General features: G+C 39.3%; 1 protein-coding gene across 1 annotated transcript in view; it reads left to right on the top strand.

Annotated features, from left to right (window-relative positions):
- msl-2 (male-specific lethal 2) overlaps window positions 1-11,932 on the top strand; it is a 42,560-nt gene extending 30,628 nt beyond the window's left edge. The window contains exon 4 of the mRNA XM_067154343.2: window positions 11,517-11,932. The gene's annotated coding sequence lies outside the window, so the exon portion shown is untranslated. The remainder of the gene's footprint in view (window positions 1-11,516) is intronic.
- The last annotated feature ends 9,664 nt before the right edge of the window (window positions 11,933-21,596 follow it).

Raw genomic sequence — 21,596 nt, 5'->3', positions numbered from 1 at the left:
TATGACAGCTGATGGCAGAGCTGTTGAGGATCCAACCAGCCTTAGAGCTGAAGACTGAACATGCATACATACATGTTTTATAAGGTCTTCCAAGAAGCATTTTCCAACAAGATAATGCTTGGCCACACACAGCAAGGTTATCACAGAAATGTGTCTGCAGTATTGGCACACTTCCATAACTTGCCCAGTTTATCGCCCAGTGCCAATGTCTGGGACCATCTACGTGTGCCAACTTCAGCAGCCTAGGAATTTATTTATTTATTTATTTATTCATTTTATTTCGTATGACGTATAGAGGGTACAGAGAAACTATATATATATATAATATACACTTAAAGTATATAGAACAACAATCGGACAAAGGATCAATGGATGGTAATTAACTTATAATTTAATGCCCAGAGAATTTAGCCAATTCACTGCCTTTTCATTTGCCCCATGAAGTTCATGGTATCTCCCTGGAAACTCCGAAGTGGGCACATCATTACAACATGGTGGACTGTCTGAACCACGTCACCGCAGTCACAATGAGGGCTGGTAATGTTTCCCCACTTGTGGAGCCAGAAGTTGCATCTTCCAAGACCGGTCCACACCCTGTTCAACGAAGCCCAGATTCTTCTTGGCAAGTTGAACCCAGCAAATTTCCTACAAGGGTCAGATATCAATCCTAGCTGGTCAGGGTGTGAAGCAGCCCACTCTTCCCTCCAGACATTATTCATGTTGTACTGTGATTCAACCAGCCTCTTTCCTAGTTGCCATGATGGATGTCGAGATTTTAATCTTCCATGCTTCTGAGGGTTGCAGTCCTGATGAATCGGCAAGAGTGTATTTGCAGTACACTTTAACCATTCCTTCTTCAGAGCAGTTAGGCTTTGAAGGTGAGGAGGATGGATGTTAGTTAATACTGGCAGCCATTTAAGTGGTGTGGATTTGAGTGTGCTAGACACTGTCCTCATGGTATCATTCAGCTGGACGTCAACTTTTCCTGTATGTGCGCTGTTGATCCATACAGGGCTGCAATATTCTGCAACTGGGTATACTAGGGCAAGAGCTGTTGTTCAGAGGACATTAGCATTTGTTCCCCAACTAGTGCCACTGAGTTTGTAAAGGATGTTGTTACGTGTTTTAACCTTTGCTGCTGTTCTGCAGAGGTGTTCTTTATACGTCAAAGAGCGATCCAGCACAATACCCAAGTATTTTGGATGAGCACAGTATTTTAACTGTTGGCCTCTGAATTGAACTTGTGGTCTGTAATGGGCTCTCCTGTTGTCTAGATGGAAGGTACTAATCTCGTTTTGTTTACATTGGGTTTCAGTCGCCAGGTGTTGAAGTATCTATCCATTTTTAGGAAATCTTGTGTGAGAATGGCTTCAGTGGCTGCTGGACCAAAAGAAATTTTCTTGAGGATATCCCAGCAAATAGAGGATACATGATCATGAGTACAAATGGTTCTTCTCAGAACCAAACAACAACAAAGGACCTAGGACATTCACTGACATTACTACAACTAATTGTTGAAGGCATAAGCAAGGCAGTGAGCGATATACCTACAGGAGTGCTGAATGACAACCAAGTGGATGTAGTACTCTTACAAGAAACTCACTGTGTAGACCAAAGTCAACTCCTGTCCAGATGTAAGTTGCCAGGATACAGCCTAGGAGTTAACATGATATAGAGCACCAGTTCCAGCAAATGTGCTGCAGGAAACCATACAAAACCTGTATGCCTCCTTGCCCACTCATATCATATTTTGTACGATAATGGATATACAGTAGGCTCCCTAAGGGAATCTAAAACCATATCATCTGATAGCCTGGCAATCTTCAACTTTTCAAAAGAGACAAAGTCTCTCATAGTGCATTGGCACTGCTGGTAGCTTGAAATAGCGTATGCAGTGGCCTCCACGGTATGCACTAGCCACGCGTCTTGTTAGGTGTGGTATTTACCAACTGACGAGCCCAAATTAGCTCACTAGGGTGAAATGCTGGCAACAAGAAAATTTATAATGTCCAATAACAGACCCTTTATGTTGGTATCACATTTTGTATCCAAGCTAGAGATGGATTCACAGGGTACTAGATTCTCCCTTCAAATATTCGGTTTTCTGCAATGAACTATGCTGTTACTGTGATATTGTAATCAGTTACTTACAGTACATCAACGTTACAAACACCTATATGATCTGGCTCCTCCTCCTTGGTATGATTTTTTTTTTTGATGAGTGTATAATACGAGGGCTATTTTTTTTTTCAAGGTCCGATTGGTCACAAAATGAAACAGCAGTACAAATTTGACACTTTTCTATTAGTAACACTTACTGATACATCACAGCTATTTTTCAACATAGTCGCCTCGCAGATTGAGACATTTGTCCTAGCGTGGTACCAACTTGTCAATGCCCTCTTGATAGAACGTCGCCGCCTGCGCCTGTAACCATCTTTGTACGCCGGTCTGCAGCGCCTCGTCGGTGTCAAAACGCTGTCCTCCTAGCCAGCGTTTCATGTGAGCAAAGAGGTGAAAATCTGATGGAGCCAGGTCCGGACTGTATGTTGGGTGATCGAAAACTTCCCACTGGAAACGCTGCAGGAGGTTTGTGGTGGCAGCTGCAGTGTGCGGCCGAGCATTGTCATGGAGGAGGACAATGCCTGATGTCAACATCCCTCTCCGCTTATTCTGAATTGCCCGTCGTAGACATTGAATAGTCGCACAGTATGCGGCTGCAGTGATGGTGGAACCACGTTCCATGAATTCCACCAACAGAACTCCTTTCCGGTCCCAGAACACAGTAGCCATACACTTTCTGTTGGAGAATGTTCGCTTGAATTTCTTTGGCTTACTCGGGGATTGCGAATGCATCCACTGTTTGGATTGCTCTTTTGTTTCTTCCGTTTCAAAATGAACCCATGTCTCGTCCCCTGTGACAATTTTGTTCAAAAAATCCGGTCCTTCATCATGGTAGCGCTGGAGAAACGCTAAAGCGGCGCCCATTCGCTGTGTTTTGTGACGGTCAGACAGCATCTTCGGAACCCATCTCGCACAAAGTTTGCGGTACTGAAGTGTCTCACTCACAATTGCGTAGAGAGCTGACCTGGAAATTTCAGGAAACGAAGCACTCAACACAGAAATTGCGAACCGTCGATTTTCTCGAATTGCCTGATCCACACGCTGAACAAGATCATCGGTTGACACGCTTCCTTCCCTGGCCGCCTGCATCACGGACGTCTGTACGCTCTGCTGTAAAGTTCCTGCACCATTGTCGCACTTTGCTGTCGCTCATGCACGTTTCACCATACACACGACTTATTCGGCGATGAATTTCGGCTACATTGCACCCCTCAGCCTGAAGAAATCGAATTACACCGTGCACTTCACACTTGGCGGGCGAAGCAATCGTTGTAGCCATGTTTACGAGCGCGCTGCACCTTCACTACTGACGGGACTGAGGTGAGGCGCATAACGGTCATTTCAGAGATGTTGCGCAACACATCTGCGCAGCGGTTCATCATATATTCACGGGCGTTTGACTGTCGCGACCGATCGGACCTTGAAAAAAAAATAGCCCTCGTACATACATCAACAGGATTTCGAGCTTCTTGCCGAAAGAAAGTACGAAAAGTCACATCAGAACTGCATACAAATTCCATGCAGCCATTGGATTAAGGATGATGTAACCTCCACAAGGTTGTGTGTGATCCCTGCTATGAGTACAGTGGACATTCAGAAGGATTGTGCTTCACAGTAACAGTCGGGTGAGCTCCGGAAGCCCCACTTATGGTGCAAATATGCACATCAGTCATGTTTTGTTCATTGATGATAAAGTTCTGTGAGGGAGAGCAGGGCCTCGTGGAACGTGAACAGTCCCAGGAACATGTGACTCCCGCTGTTTTCATTCCTGAGACAAACTGAAGCCTGACTCTGTCAACTACTTGGATGTTCTCATTGGTGGGTGGCAGGATTTTAGTTCACTGATGGTAAAGTCCTTGATATCCCTGTATATTTGTTGGATGAGATTTTATTGTTCTCTTGAAGTAATGCACTTGAACAATGCGAGTCTGGTGGGGTGATATGATAAAGAAATAGTAATCGATACCCTGGAGTTTTCATTGTTTTAAGTTTAGCTTTCGACATTAATCCTTGTATTTGCTGTCATGTGTTTTATATTTCAACTAGTCATAGTTTAACATTTGTCTTATAGGTGCTATCATATGTTATATATTGCTATTCGATAAGTTGCATTTTGCTCAATTGATTTGTTGGCTGATGATGACGCGCAATGAGCGTCGAAACTAGTACCAACCTTCTCTAGACGTTCTGTGATATATATTCACATCAATAAACATTCATGGTATTGAAAAGGTGGACCTTTAACATTTTCATTTTACGGTACACTGGAGTAGATCGGATAATCCGAGAAATGATCCGCAGCGTATTGCTGAACTGGAAATCTAACTGCTTATATGGGTGCTTTCAACCATATTGCAAAGCAGTATTACTTAGGCTGTTGAATACAAATTAAAGGGCAGGGGATCGTGGAGTATCTGTTGGTAGCACCCTAAGAAGCGTTACACAGTAGTGGAAGATAAGAACAAAAAAGGAGAAAAGTAACCTAACAGTTATTATATAAATGTATAATGCAGGTTCATTGTATTTACCTTTTGTGTATATTCTATCCTCATTCTTCTCTGTCTTTAGATTTACATTCATACATCATGTACATTGAAACTTCTCCTAATTTTGGGAAATGGACTCTTCTAGATAATAGACATTTATTTTTTAAATTCCCAGCAGAAATACATTGGCATATATAGAAAAAAAATTCTGAACTGCAGTCTTTCTCAATAATGCATATCATCACTACAAAATAAGAATTATTGGTAAAAAATTTTGTGCTGTGAACATGGGCACAGTTCCAGAAGTAATGAATGTGAAAATGTAAGTGCTAAGCTTGAACCTCATGAACTTTTAAAAAATTTGGTAATGGTGCAGTGGACTTTAAGTCTATTGATAAAACTGTGTACACAGAGGATCCATCATGGATGTTTGAGTGTCTCATTCAGTATATGACTGCTGATACTACTGCATCAAACACGGGCACGGACGAGGTGGAAGGTGATTTATGTAAAGATGCCGTTAAAGAGGCGAGACAAGTGAAAAAATTACTTCATGCAGAGAAGCTTAACATTATTTCAGAAGTAGAAATGCATCTAGAAAATAAAATAAATTCCTTTCACATCAGATTCCTTTAGAATCTCTTAATCATGTCTTTTCATTTGGTCTAGGAGAATTCTAACTGCACTCTGTTCTCTTTCACTTTGATGAATGCATAGGATCACTTTAGTCAGTCCATTATCCAAGTCTCTTTGAAGGGATTGTTTGAGCTTGCAGTCCTCCCAGTACTTTTTCATATATTCCGATCTTTGTGCCCTTCTGGTGTTGAAAATATCTTAGTTGTAAGTTTCTTTTTTTGTGAGTGTGAAGCAGATGTTTGTGTCCTGGATTTTTTTGTTTAATTTTATCTTATCTTTGGTGTCTTCTGTTTAAGGCTAATTTCCTTCAGATCCTCTCTTATTTTTTGAGTCAAGATTGTACTGTACCAGTTGTTTCAAAAGTCTCAAATCCTGAATTCTCATTATTGTCCAAAGAATCCCAGTCTTCTCTTAGGCAGAGTATTAGCAGTAGGTTCCATATCTTTGTACACGACTTTGTTGGGCACTGTCCGTCTTTCTGGTATTTTTTATTGATGCAGGTTCTTCCAATTCTTCTTTCGATCTTCTGTAGTCTGTCAGTCTTTGATTGTTTTGTTCAGGTGGAAGAGTGTTTCTGCTGCATATGTGACTTCCAGTTTTATAACCGTGCTGTTGTATTTTAGTTTTGCGTTTATGGATAGACAGTTTTTTGTAGATGTCTCAGGTTGTTCTTTGCGCTTTAGCTAGCTTGTTTGTTCTTGCTGTATTTACATCAAGTCTTTGTTGTTGTTTAGGTTGTTGGTTATTACTTCTCCGAGGTACTTGAATTTGGTGACAATTTTGACTTTATTACCATTTATGCTTATTTCCTTTAATGATATCGGTTTTTGGGACATAATTTCTCTTCTCGAATTAGCCTATATTTTGAGGCCATTTTAGTTGCATTGTGAAGTTCTGATATCTGTATTTTAGCTTTGTCTAAGTCATTTGCTAATAGTACCAAGTCGTTGGCAAAACTAAGGTAGTTTTTAAATTTTTCTGCCTATTTTTAATTTTGGAGGTCATTTCTTGAACCATTACCTCATTACCTTGTCTAGAGCGCAGTTGAACAGTAGGAGTAAGAGTCCATCACCCTGGCATAGTCCTGTTTTGATCTCAAATGGTTTTGATAATTTGCCCCCTGAACTTCACTTTTGTATTGGTAATTGTGAGGTTCATTTTATCATATTTAGTACTTTTTTTTTTTTTTTTTTTTTTTTTTGCTAGTGGCTTTACGCCGCACCGACACAGATAGGTCTTATGGCGACGATGGAATAGGAAAGGCCTAGGAGTTGGAAGGAAGCAGCCTTGACCTTAATTAAGGTACAGCCCCAGCATTTGCCTGGTGTGAAAATGGGAAACTATGGAAAACCATCTTCAGGGCTGCCGACAGTAGGATTCGAACCCACTATCTCCCGGGTGCAAGCTCACAGCTGCATGCCCCTAACCGCATGGCCAACTCACCATTTAGTACTTGGGGTGAAGTCCGAGATGTCTTAGAATTTCCAGTAGAGATCCTCTATGGATGTAGTTGTATGATTTTTTTGGTGCCTATAAATGTTGCCCCAGTATCTGTTTCTTCTCCCTTTGTAATCTCCATTATTAGCTTGAGACTCATGATCTGGTTATGACAGCTCCACTAGGGTGTGAATCCTCTCTGGTAATCTCCTAGTTCTTTCTATTATTATATCCAATATTATTTGTTTTGTATTACTATATCAGGCCTGCTATCAAACTCAATTTGATTGATGGAGCATTGTTTATTCATAGACTACAGCTGTGAGTGTTTGTATGGAAAAATGTTTCCCAAATCTCTTACTATTTTCCAAATAGCGGACGCGTCCTAATAATAATTCATTTTGTAAATCCCTGTATGTATTCCACTATTAAGTTGTTTTGCTATATAGCATAAGTAAACATGTAAAAGTTGGCTTATATGATCCTTTGATTTAAGAATTTACCTTCCACACAAGTCAAGATGGCGACTAGTGTGATGAGTGAGTAATTTTCGCTCCGTAAACATCCTACTCGATTCGCATAATAGGTTGCAGAAAGTGTTTAATCTGTGCATAGTTGTGGAACATAAATTGACAAGCGTCAGTTCTACACTCCCGTCATGGCTTTGAAAGAAGCAACTAGGAAAATAACTGAATTTGAAAAAGTGATGAAGGACTTTCAAGCTCGCTTGGACTCCGCTGTAAGTGCTGCCAACCCTCCGACTGTACTTCAAACGCTGGACGGCGAATTCCAGGCATTCAAGTCGCAAGTAACAACTGCAATTGGTGACCTGAAGAAACAACTAAGCGCGATAGAGGATAAAATTCAGAAACAGGATGAGGCAGAGCAATATAGTCGCCGAAATTGCCTACTGCTACACGGCGTCCCGGAAGAACCGTCTGAAGATGTATATAATAAGTCTTTGGATATAATAAAAACTAAATTTTCGATTGAGCTCTCAATGAGTGACGTTGACCGCTGTCACCGGCTGGGGCGCCGAAGCCAGACATCTGCACAAGTGGTTGCGCAAGGAAATCGCCCGATTATAATTAAATTCCTGCGCTATCATGATCGTGTGTGGCGAGCCAAGCGTGCACTGAAGGGGAGTGGACTTCTTATCACAGAGTCCCTCACAAGTATGAGGAAAAGTATATTAAATCGTGCTAGGGAATTTTGGGGACCAAGAAACTGTTGGACTCAGGACGGGAGAATATGTGTTTTGAAAGATAACACAAAGTTTCAAATATGCACGATTGCGCAACTAAATGCCTTAGCTGTGTAGGATGAACGAGTGGACTGTTAAATTTTATTATGTGTGTTTTCAGTAGTTTACGTTTGTGTGTGAGTGAGTGTGTGTATGTAATAGTCAGTGGATGTATTCAGTGCTGTTCTCAGGTAAGCTCATCTTATTTCATGTACCTACTATTAGTTTTCCTGTTATGTTGGTAGACGAATCTATCCCTTGTGTCAATGACCCGCATTCCTCGCCTCCCCTCTTAACTCAACCCTCACCCCTCCCATACTCTGAAGCAACGGGATCCATTCTGAGGCGACGGCTGATGCATCACCCGAGAGCTCTCTCGTGTTGTCACCTAAATTCACTATCCATTGCAGCTCACCTAGAAGAACTACAGGCAATTTTCGAAAATAATAAGGTGCATTGTATTGGCATATCAGAAAGCTGGTTACGTGGAGATTTGCCGTCATGTGCTGTAAATCTCGACGGATACTCGCTCTTACAACATGACCGTACTGACAGACGAGGTGGTGGAGTAGCCTTTTACTACAGGAATGATTTAAAATGCAAGATTATCTGCACCTCAGACCCAAGCCTTCCCCTGCGACCTGAGTATATGTTTGTTGAACTCGACTGTAATAAGAAAATATTAATAGGAATTGTATATAAGCCACCTAATATTAGACAAATGGGGGAATTCGAAGCAGCTTTAACTGATCTTATCTCGGTCTACGAAGATGTCATAGTCATGGGGGATTTTAATACTGACTTGTTAAAACAAACTAGTGAATCGGATAAGTTTTGTCACATATTCCATGCTCTGAACATGGAAATCCTACCACTTAACGCTACGAATCATGTCTACTACCCTGACCACTCGACTCACACTTTAATTGACCTTATAATTTCAAATCAACCCCAGAAAGTCGTTAAGCACGGACGGATCCCAGCTCCTGGGATTTCAACTCACGACTTATTGTACTTATGTTACTCTATCAGAGGACCGAAGTATAAAGCACGCTACGTTATATTAAGAGACATAAAACATATTGAATTAGATGACCTACGTAATGACGCATATAACTTACCGTGGGATGACATACGTAATTTTCATGACATTGACTCAAAAGTCAGATTCAACTCATTAGTGCTGAACTTGTATGACAAACATGCTCCGGAGAGGCAGGTAAGATTTACCCGCCCCCCTTCTCCCTGGCTGACGACCGAGATAAGATCTGTTATGGCCAGGCGTGACCGTTGGTACAGACAATTCAGATGAACACGTGACAAAGATGACTTTGAGCAATACAGGATACTTAGAAACAAAGTTAAGAAACAAAGTTAAACAGCTAATTAGAAACAGTAAATGCCGCTACTTTCAACAGTTAGCGAGAAATAATAATTTAAACCAAACCTGGAAGAAGTTACGATCTCTGGGCATAGGCAAAGCCGTAGAAGAGCACATTCTCACCATATCTCTAGATACCTTAAATGATTACTTTTCTCAGCCTAAAGTCGGACCAGTTCCATTACCAGCTAATCCCACAAACTTAGCACGCTCTTCCGAGTGCGACCAGTTCTCTTTCCACACCGTTAGCGCAAATGATGTTAAACGTGTGCTGTACTCTATCACTTCCGATGCGACAGGTAATGACGGTATCTCTATAAAATTAATTAAAAACATCATCGGGGCTGTACTACCAATACTGACTCACATATTCAACTACTGCCTGAGCAATGGAGTATTCCCTAACGTTTGGAAAGACGCACTAATAAGGCCTATCCCGAAAAACAATACCTTGGATTCTCCATCAGATTACCGCCCTGTGTCCATCCTGCCACCCCTCGCAAAAGCACTCGAACGTCTGATTCATGCACAAATCACTGTATACCTGACCCAAAATTCCCTCCTTGACCCTTTTCAATCCGGCTTTAAAAAAGGACATAGTACCGCGACAGCATTACTGCTAGTTACGGACGACATCAGACAAGCGATAGACCAACGATATGTGACTGTAGCAACACTACTAGACCTAAGCAGCGCCTTTGACACAGTTAGCCCTGGGTTACTATTGCTGAAACTCCATAGTCTCAACTTTAATATGACATCTCTTAAATTTTTTAGCTCCTACCTCACTGACCGTCGGCAACGAGTATCAGTAGGAACAATGTACTCAGGATGGCACAACAAATCCATAGGTGTCCCGCAGGGGTCGGTTTTGGGCCCACTTTTATTTTTTGTTAGTGTGAACGACATAGGGGACGCATTGAAATATAGCAAGTACCATATCTATGCAGATGATCTTCAGATTTATTATCACTCATATCCACAAGACATAGATGTAGCCATTGACAGAGTAAATTTTGACTTACGACGACTGAATGACTATGCAAAAAATAACAGCTTGTTAATAAATCCTAACAAAACTCAGGCTATTATATTTGGTACCAAAATAAACCTCAACTTGTTAAAAAGTAGACATGTACCCCCAATTATTTTAAATAACATCGTCGTGCCCTATTGTACGTCAGTAAGAAACTTAGGCGTTATAATGACTGAGACCCTCAACTGGACTGAACAAGTGACAAATACATGCCGTAAAGTGCAGAAATCCCTTTTTCCTCTCAAACGCTACTCTACTATATTTCCAAAAAATCTTAAAATACAACTGGTAAAATCCCTAATCTTACCAATTCTAGACTACTGCGACACTGTACTTACGGACATATCTCAAGACAGTAACAAGATGCTTGAACGGAGTTTGAACACCTGTATTCAATTCATATTTAAGCTGCGATATGGTTCTCACATTTCACCTTATTACAGGGAGTTGTCATGGCTTCGTGTTCATGAGCGTCGCAGTCTCCACATGTTGTCTCTTCTGCATGGAGTCCTAAACACAGGTGTACCGAATTATCTCTCTTCAAAATTTAATTACCTCTCCTCCTATCATAACCACGATACACGATCTGGCTCCTGTTTAACAATATCTCTCAGTCACTCCAGGACCTACAACCGCTCCTTTGTAGTCACTGCCGCGAGGCTGTGGAATACCCTACCTGCTACCATTAGGGATTTGCGTTCTCGTAGGAGATTTAAGATGGATTGCCGAAATCACTTTCTGAATACCTCTAGCTGACTTTTCGATGTGTGTAGTGTGAATGAGTGCGTGAATGAGCATATATTCATAAAAATTAGAAATATATTTGCCAGTTATAGGTTTTTTTTCTGTGTTTCCGTCTCTTATTATCACTAGTGTTAGTTTTATATTTATTATCATGTACACTTAGATTGTAGTGTTGTACATTCTATAATAGTCTTTTATTACAATCTCCAAATTTTCTATTAGTACCATATTATTTTAAAAGATCTGTTGCATTTAAATATTATATGTACGTTAATCATTTTAAATATTGTGGTTAAGTGTAAGAGAGGGCCTTGAGCCCTAACTTCGCCACGAATAAAGACGAATTACTTACTTACTTACTTACTTACTTACTTACTTACTTACTTACTTAAATCCAAATTTCTAATACAGTGTTTTCTTTTCTTTCAGTATTTACTTCTGATGAAGTGAAACTTGCTAATAATTGTGGTGTTGTGCTGCCATCTGTGTTACCTGACACATTGGACATTAGGATGAAACGACATAATTGGCCTTTTTATTTTAGATCAGGCCAGTTATTAATAAATAAAAAACTCGACCTTATTTCTGGAATCCAGAATATACAGCATAAGTGAATAATCGTTGATGAAATACAGGGATGTGTATTTTATTATAAGCAAGCGAGTGTGGTGTTTTATTATCCAAACGACGTTTAAAAAGCATTACAGTAGGATTAGTCTCATTTGATTTGAGATGCTTGGTATTAAAGTTTTAAAGACATGTTTGACTGCCTTGTGAGATGTTTACATATACACATATATATATATATTTCTCAGATATGTATCCATTTTCTCATCAGTATAAAAAACTTTCAACATCAATCAGTGTCATTGTTTTCACAAACTTTTTTCTGAGACACCACCTCCTTAAGTGCCTTCTGTTGAAATTCGAAAGACAATAAGGAAAATTACGAAGAAAAAAAACCTTAATCATGTTCTGAAAACTAGTACATTCTTTGTTGATGGCTAGGTAAGGAATTCTTCTTTCTTGTATTCAGTCTTAAGACTGGTCCGTTGCCATGAAATTTCTTCAAATGGCAGCTTTCTTCATTGTAACGTGATTATTTGTGCCTGTGTCCTCCGTGATCTATTTTATAAATTTATTCCTTGACCTTCTTCTTAGTTTCTTTTCAGTAATTTAGCCCTCTGCTATAATTTTTATCAGCGAGTGTTGTAGGGTATGGCCCTTTCATATGACAGGCGTCGGCTTTTAATTGCTAGTGGTTTAATGTCGCACTAACACATCAAAGGTTTTCGGCGATGTAAGGACGGTAAAGGCCTAGGATTGGGAAGGTAACAGCCATGGTCTTAGTTAAAGTACAGCCCCAGCATTTGGCTGATGTCAAAATGGGAAACCACAAACCATCATCAGGGCTGCCGACAGTGGGATTCAAATCCACCATCTCCTGAATGTACGCTCACAATAACACGACCCTAACCGTGCCACCAACTTTCTTGGTAGGATTTTAATTGTTTTGATGATCTTCAGTCAAGAAACGTCATACAAACGAAGGACGTACTACAAAGTGACCCCCTGAGCCCCATGATGTTTAACACGTTGGCGACTATGAGACCCGCCGGCGGTCTCGTGACACAATATATATACTGGAGCCCGTATCGCGCGCCATTCACAGATTTTGCTTTTGTCCTTTCTGGTTCATCTCTACATAAGGCAAACTAACTTCATGTACAGTGGGACATGCAGGGAGTACATAGGAGCTAGGATAATTAAGAAATTATTCAATATGCTTGTTCCATTACTTAAATCATTTTCTATGAAGAAAATATCTACAAATATAAGAATAGAGACATTCAGGTTAACACTGTTCAGAAAATCATAACTGTTGGTTGTATTGGAATTGAATATTTAACAGCATCATAATATAAAGAAATTATATCGTACACATGGATTATTAAAACAGTTAATATTTTGTTTAAGTAATACACTGATGGTTAAAAAAAAAAAGGGAATGAATGTAACAGTGTGAGGTACCACTTCAGTGTTGCTTATGGAAACAAAGCAGGCACAAAGATGGCTTCTTGGGACAGTCCTCACAGTACGTGGACACTTTCTTGCAGTGCTTCTGAGCATAAGTTCTGTCATGGATGCTCACTAGTTCTGCATAACATCTGACGCAACGTTTACGCACTTTTCTATTTCGGCCATCCTTTTCTTCTGTTTCCTTCAAAATATGATGGCGTTTGGGAGAATTGGAGAGAGTAGCTGCTGTTTTCACACTGTTCCCCAAAATTCCAACGACCAACGCCTCTCTAAATTTTCCAATTTGCAAATTCTTCCCCATTACTTCATTATGTAAAATGAGCGCATTCCCATGAGGTCACCGGCGGGTCACAGAGTGCGCGTGAACCCCGTGCGTTACTTGTGGAAGGGAGACCCGCCGGGCGCTCAGTGGACCCTAATGCCTATAGGCTGTACTTAAGATATGTAATAGTATGTAATATATCCATTAGAGTTCACGTATTTCTGATTTTTCACTTCGTTCCTAATGAATAAACTCGGAAAACAATACGCCGTCGTCAACGTGTTAATATGTTCACACATGATGTAGTACAAAAGGTAGTAACTGGAGATCACTTTTTAGCCTGAGCAAACAACGGGAGTGGACGAGCTGAGTGACGAGTAAGATGATCGGAGTAGAGTAATATCGGGTCATGATTGGAAGGTGGCAGTAGAGAATGAAGAAGAAAACAACCAAAGGAAAGGAGTGTAAAGAGGATCTTGGAAAGATGAGAGAGAGGGTTTTGGTGGCAGCTGTGATAACTGTGCTACAAGTAACTGGAGATATGAATATGTACTTATATGCAGATGATATGGTTACACTGAGCAACAGCAAGAGCTCATTACAGGAAGCGCTTAATAGGCTAGTGGAATGCATATAAACCAGAGTAGATGAAGATCATGAAGTTCTGGAAAGGAGGGAAACTGTCATCAACGGGTACATTTACCTGCGGAAACCAAACAGTTGAAATACCGGTAGTAAAATCTTTCATATTTTTAGGGGTGACTCTACAAGTCTGTGGATTCACTTTCACAAGGCACTTTGAAGATAGAGCAGTGGCTGGGATAAAGGCTGCAATGGAGATTCACAATCTCAATTCCCTTTCAGTAAGAACAGCAATTCAATCTGAAAGTTGCACCAGTAGCATCATATACAATTGAGATAACGTGGTCATAGCTTTCATACAGAAATCTGAAAACTTTAGACTGAACTAAAGTCAGGTACATAAAAAGAGCACTCTGCATCTCAAAGTTTTTACTAAATCAAATTGTATACCAGCTAGCAGGAACATTTTCATAGAAGACCTGATGACAACTTATAATCTGACACAAATTCTAGCTACCAAAAGGTTCCTAGATGAACAACTCCAGAAAACTGCAGAAGTAGACCCAGAATTCTTTAATACTCGCACAGTGAACAATGATGAATGGAATGCAGCCAATTTTTAGGTACTTCACCTGTACACGAGAGGAGCGATTCATTACTTTCATCACCGTATTGTAACAAGAAAGGTTTTCACCAGGTATCCAGTGACTGTTTTTGTGAAATATGTGGCTCACATTGTTCACTATACCACCTGTTTGACTGCACACAAAGAACACTACTTCTTTCTCATTATGCAAAAAATGAAACCTTGTACTGACAGTGAATTTCAATTTTTTTAAAATCATATGTACACATTGTGTTTAATATTAAATATTATTAATTGTTTTGAGCAGTGATTTCTTCTATCTCATCATTTGTAAGACTTGGGAATTAGTTATTTTTGCTGCCATCTGCTGGGATTGCTTTTATTTAATGTTTCTGATGCATATAATAATATAGTCCAGATGAATGCTCTTAAGATCCTCGGACGTAGCAAAAGTCTCGTGGGGGAAGTGCACAGTATGCATTTTTTTGGCTTGAGCTATCTGGCAGCTGATTTCAGTTGAGCATCTACCATCTTCTGTGATTTATTTTTGCCTTGGTAAGTATTATTATTCTTGGTGTATGATATCAAGTTAGATACTGTACATATATACAAGTACACAATATTTACAGATATACACAGACAAGAAACATGTTTTTTGGGAGCAAGATTTAGTTGTAGTAGAATCTCCAGTTGGTAAGTAAATGTTTTTACTTGATGAGTATCTGTTTCATTGACCTTAAGATGCAGATTACTGGACAATTATATTTAATTTTTGAAGCACTGATTTTCATGAGGTAAGGAATTAGCAATATATATTGTATTGTAATTTCAAAAAGGGAGTAGAATAAATGGAACAAAGATTAATATTAATGAGGTAGCATCACTCAGACCAGTTTATTTATACCAGGCTGAATTTTGCTTTACGTCGCCCTCTACACAGTCTGTTAAGGTGTTTGATACATAGAAGTCTTGAAATCCCTTGATCCCATAATAATATGTAATTGAAATGGTCATCAACAATTTGACTGTCCTCTTGGCAAGTTCAGGGTAGCCACATTGTGCTGTAATCAAAAGGAAGATATTTAGAATAGATATTTTTTCAGTGCATCATCACATGAAGAAACGATTGGTTCTTTTCTCGATCGGTTAGCGTTGCTGGCAAAGCATCGTATCAATATTTTCAGAGAAGTAAGCAGCAGTGAAGTGCCTTGCCTTATAACATAGCACATATGTTGTCAAATTAGATTGTACAGATTTCAAAATATGTCATAGGGTCATATAGAAATAATTAAAATAGGAATGATCTACAGGGAGAAGATCAAAACAATGAACTGCGACAACACAGAATAAAATGCCTATTCATACATTAATGTGTATGACAAATTAATTCCTTTTATTTCTCAGCCTTGTAAATAGGGAAAGCAACACTTTTGTGCTATTTACAATCATTATGATAATAAGGGTATGGAAATGAAGATCCATTAACCATAAGTATCTCAGAAGATTAATGCTGTTTAAGAGTTTAAAATATTTAAACAGAATCTGTCTTCAGTGGTAGTGTGCCAGAAATCTTTGACTTTCTGTGTACTTGTGATAGCCCAGGACCCCAGAATCGGATTGTCCGGTTGCCGTCCATTGACGGGTGGATTGGCTACCACCTGGGGTAGTGTTGTCTTTGCTCTTACGAATCAAAACTGCTTGTAAACCATGATTTATCCAGTGTTTCCACACTTCAGTTACCTTGGTGGAATTGTAGAACCAACAGGGTTAGAAAAGGAAGCACAGAAATTCTGCCTACAGAAACTCAAGAGAACGTACTGGAGCACATGCGACATTTACAACAAAATATACATGTCCACACACACACAAAGATCAGGCACTTCAATGCTGTGATCAGACCTGAAGTTTTATACCCGAGTGAAACAATGGTACTCTATAGAAAAAGGGAGAGAACATTCTGAAGGAAGAACAAAAGATCATGAGGAAAATTCTTGGTCCAGAAAGAACTGAAGATGGACACAGACTGGAATCTCATAAAGCAACAAAGAAACTGCCCAACCTGGCAGCAGACATTTGAAAACGAAGATTGACATTTTATGGACATGTTCAAAGATTCCCAACAACGACCAGATGCCCTTCCTGAAGTTAACCTCATCGGAGGAGTTAACGAGATTAATTTAATTATGTATTATAGGATAGTAGGAGAGGAGAGGTTGAAACCTGATGCTGGCACATAGCCTACTCCTGTCAAATACCACATAGCAACCTGCTCAAGGATTTACGTCCCCATCCAACGGACAAATCACCATCAACAGTGTCATATGCCTTCACTCCAAATGAGCAATGCAGAGAGGTTTGGAAGTTAATCCAAGCTTTGGGTATGCAATCTAGTGATTAAAAATTATATACCACCACCTCTCCAACCTACTCGGCCAACATTCTAAAGGTGAAATTTTTTCGATCAACAGGACTCGAACTGGCTAACCAGTGTGTCAGACCACATAGACTTCACGATTATTTGTATAAAATAAAAGTAGAACATGATTGCTAGTCTCGCTGTGTGTGTGTACCAGGCGACTTGGCCATCCGGTTAGGGTCGCGCAGCTGTGAGCTTGCATCCGGGAGATAGTGGGTTCGAATCCCACTGTCGGCAGCCCTGAAGATGGTTTTCCGTGGTTTCCCATTTTCGCACCAGGCAAATGCTGGAGCTGTGCCTTAATTAGGGCCATCGCTGTTTCCTTTCCACTCCTTGACCTTTCCTATCCCATCGTCGCCGTAGGACGTATCTGTGTCGGTGCGACGTAAAGCAAATAGCAAAAAAATCTTGCTGTGTTTCCCGACATTCCAATTTCTTGTGAAACTGGGGTGAATGGATGCCAACGTCCACTGATTCCTCCTAAATAAATTTTTGGAAAGCTGAAAATTTAAATTGAATTCTATGAAAGCAGGACGCTAAAGCCATTTTGTAGGACAGTGGGACATGTACAAAAAGAGGGATGTCTGGTTACTGTATGTATGGTTGTAAGAAAATACTTTCTTAATGGTGTTAAAAAGAAAAACCATGACGAATATATAAACATTTTGATGGACCACTGCACAAGAGTGAATCATAATGATGGATGCTCAGGCTTGCTGGTTACTGATTTTTGAAGGGCAGGAGAAAGTTATTTCATCATTCCATGTCGTACAATGTTGGCATGCCGGTCTTTACATCATTTTTAATCTTTTCTGCCGTAACTCTCTGCCAGCAATATAAGAATCTCTTGCTTGGTTTTTCCGTATTGACTTAAGAGTACAAGAAAATGTACATTAATATGTCTGTTCGAAACTTTAAGGATTAAGACATAAAAGGTACATTTTTCGGTCCTTTCAGCCTTTAAAAAAAAAAAAAAAGCGAAGTATAAAGTTAATAAACAAGCATGTGCATTAACACTAAAAATACAACATTGAAAGGAGTGTTTATCAGAAGTTATTCTTGAAGTTCCTGTCATCAAACTTTAACATTTTTTTAAATGCCGATCAAGGAGCAAGACGTAAGTCCAGCAATAGCTAAAGTAATCATACAGCTTTGCACATACCAGTTCGTAAAGCATTCAAAACTCCTAACATTTTGACTGATCCAACTAAATAAAAAAATTATATTTATTTTGACAAATATTTTTCTGATAATAATGTACTACTTTTGGAATGAAAAAACATCATATTTAAAAGAAATAATAAAATTGTGCATTTAATACAAGGAAAGATCTTTGTTGGGGTAATCACATAAATATGATTATAAATAAAGGGTACAGATCTCTGCACATGGTTATGAGGGTATTTAGGGGTTGTACTAAGGATGTAAAGGAGAGAGCATATTTATCTCTGGTGAGACTTCAACTTGAGCATGGTTCCAGTGTATGGGACCCTTACCAGGATTACTTGATTCAGGAACTGGAAAAAATCCAAAGAAAAGCAGCTCGATTTGTTCTGGGCGATTTCCGACAAAAGAGTAGCGTTCCAAAAATGTTGCAAAGTTTGGGCTGGGAAGACTTGGGAGAACATCAGTAGACAAATAAGTTTGGATGGTGTCTTTAAAAGTAGGAAAGATCACAATATGAAGATAAAGCTGGAATTCAAGAGGACAAATTGGGGCAAATATTTGTTTATAGGAAGGGGAGTTAGGGATTGAAATAACTTACCAAGTGGATGTTCAATAAATTTCCAGTTTCTTTGCAGTAATTTAAGAAAAGGCTAGGAATCTGCCACCTGGGCGACTGCCCTAAATGCAGATCAGTAGTGATTGATTTGATTGATTGATTTTAAGGGGTAAATACGGGATAATGTTCTGTCAAATGCCACTCTTGTGTTATAGTGATCATATTTGTCTACAGATCTCTTTCATAAATACCTGTAGCCACTCGATGCAAACCTTTAATTGAATGATTGAGAGGTTGACATTTGGTCAAAATTAATTTCCTGCGAAACCATGTTGAGAGCAAAAGTCCGAACAATAAACTATATAAAGTGTACACCTTTAGCTACCAGATAGAACAGTAATCTAAACAAATCAATTTTAGCACTTGGTCAGTTGATTCATAACACCATCCAATTTATGTCCGGCTCCTTGGCTGAATTGGTCAATATTGTTCCCTTTGGTTCAGAGGGTCCCAGTTTTGATTCCTGGCCAGGCAGGGCATTTTAACCACTCTTGGCTAACTCCTCTGAGTGTTTGTTTGTCCCTATACACACCACATCACAGAAACAAGTAATACTGATTACATCCCTCCACTTAATAGGGTTGATGTCAGAAATGACACCTGGCTGTAAAACAAAGCCAAGAGCATTTGTACAGTACAGTTTGCACTTGTGACCCTATTAGGGTGTGGGGTAAGTGGTAAGGAGAATAAAAAGATTTATTGTATTTTATAATTTCACTAGCTGATGTACCCGTGCTTTGCTACGGGATTCTCAGAAAGACTGACTTGGTGGTTTTCCTAACTGAATTCAACATAGGTCATTACATAAACGTCAGTAGGAATGTAGAGATTGAGAGCAATGTTATCATACAAAATACTCGATCAAATGAAAAACCGCACACTTCCTCACTTTCAACGAACAGTCCAAAGTTCCAGACCTGGAACAACCAGGTCGCAGACTGCCATGATCACTCCGCTGTCATTATTCCATTAATTATGCACACTACTCATTCCAATCAGTGCCTCAGAGTAGTGATTGAATAGCTTGAATGCTATGATGAACCAGTGTGTTACGTACCTGCAGTATCAGAAAATGTATGAACCAGAGGAGTGGCATGCTAAAGAAGAAAGTTTTCCAACTCCCTAGCTATTTCCGCCAATGTTCAGTCAGGCTGTTATACTCGGTACACAGTAGTAATCCCATCTGTCGGAGTTGAGCGGCACGAAGAACATCACAACAAACAATGGTCAATGTAAAGTTATTGTTGATCAGTGTTATGCGCTTTGGATATTGTAGGCCTTCTCAAATACCACTCTTATCATAGTCGGTACAGTAAAACTGAATGAAACATAAATGATCAGAAAGTGTATTGTCTATAACTTTTGTTATGTAGTACCATACTTTTCAATGGCACCAATAACATAGGTACCGGTATTTAAAAATTAAATTTCAAGCGCCTTCCCCTAAACTACTATTTCATCTCTGGAAAATAAAATTATTTACAGCTTAGACTGTAGTTTCTTATTCCCCAACTCTATATAGCGGTTTTCATCAAATTCTGTTAACCCATTTTCTTGTGGCTCGGCGTTGATATGGACTTAGCAACAAAAATACAAATTCATTAATATCTGTGTTATCAGAGCCGGTATGGTAAAAATGTATAAGACATAAATTATTGGAAATTGAATTCTATATAACTTTAGTTATATAGTATTTATCGATAGGACTGCTAATAATATAAATATTCGATAATTAAATTTAAGGCCTTCCCCTAAACTACCATTTTACTCAGCGTGAATAAAATGATTTATAGCCTAGATTGTAGCGGCTCATCCCCCGACTTTACATACCGATTTTCATTAAATTCTCTTCAGCCGTTTTCTCGTGATGCGTGTACATACATACAAACAGACAGAAATTACGGAAAAGTAAAAAGTATATTTTCTTGTTACTATGGACATGACCGATACAGAAATACCATTATTTTCAAATTCTGACCAATGTACAGAAAACTCTTATTTTATATATATAGATTTAGGGTTCATTAAAGTCATATTATTTGAAAACATCCAAGTGTTATGTTTTTTTTATTTTATTTATTTACTGGCAGTGTGTAATTTTCTCATCAACTTCTACCTTGCGAATAGTAAAAACAGAGATCTTCATGATTGTTACTGTTTTCTCTTACTTCTAAATATCTCCAGAAAGTTCGCCTGTGATGAGAAATGTTGTAGAAACATCACGTTTCGTATATTTTTACCGCACAGGTTATGATAAAAGAGATATTCACAAATTTGTATTGTTAGTGCCAAGTTCCTATTCTTCCTGACCTTTTTCCTAGTTCATAAGGGATGACTTTTGATATGGATTAAACCGAGTTTTATAGCCAGATGCCTCTACTTACACTAACCCTAGATGAAGGGTTGTATTCACTGCAGTTTGTTTCTTTGGTGGTTGGTTTGGCATGTTGTTTGCAGATTAAGAGATGTGTATCAAGACCAATACAAACACCCAATCTCCAAGCCAGAGGAATTAATAATCATCATCATCATGAGTTTCCATTTGACACCAGGTGGGGGCAAGTATGGTTTCTCTCCACCATTCCTCATCCAATACTGTGTTCCAGTCCAGGTTGTCCTATGCTGTTTTTCACAGAGTCCATCCATCATAATCTTGCTTTCCCTCATTCTCTCTTCCTTGTCATCTGTCTTTCCAGTGCTTGTCTTGGAAGTTTTTCTTCTTTCATCCACTTGACCTGTCCAAACCAGCTCAGTCTGTTCTGCTCCACTTTGTCATTTAGTTTTTGCACATTTAGCTCCTTTCTCACTCTGTCCCTCCTTGTCTTCTGTACCATACTCCT

Source organism: Anabrus simplex, chromosome 10 (genome assembly GCF_040414725.1).
Source record: "Anabrus simplex isolate iqAnaSimp1 chromosome 10, ASM4041472v1, whole genome shotgun sequence".
NCBI lineage: Eukaryota > Metazoa > Arthropoda > Insecta > Orthoptera > Tettigoniidae > Anabrus > Anabrus simplex.
The sequence above is the reverse complement of the archived record's forward strand: the minus strand, read 5'-3'. Positions and strand labels throughout refer to the sequence as shown.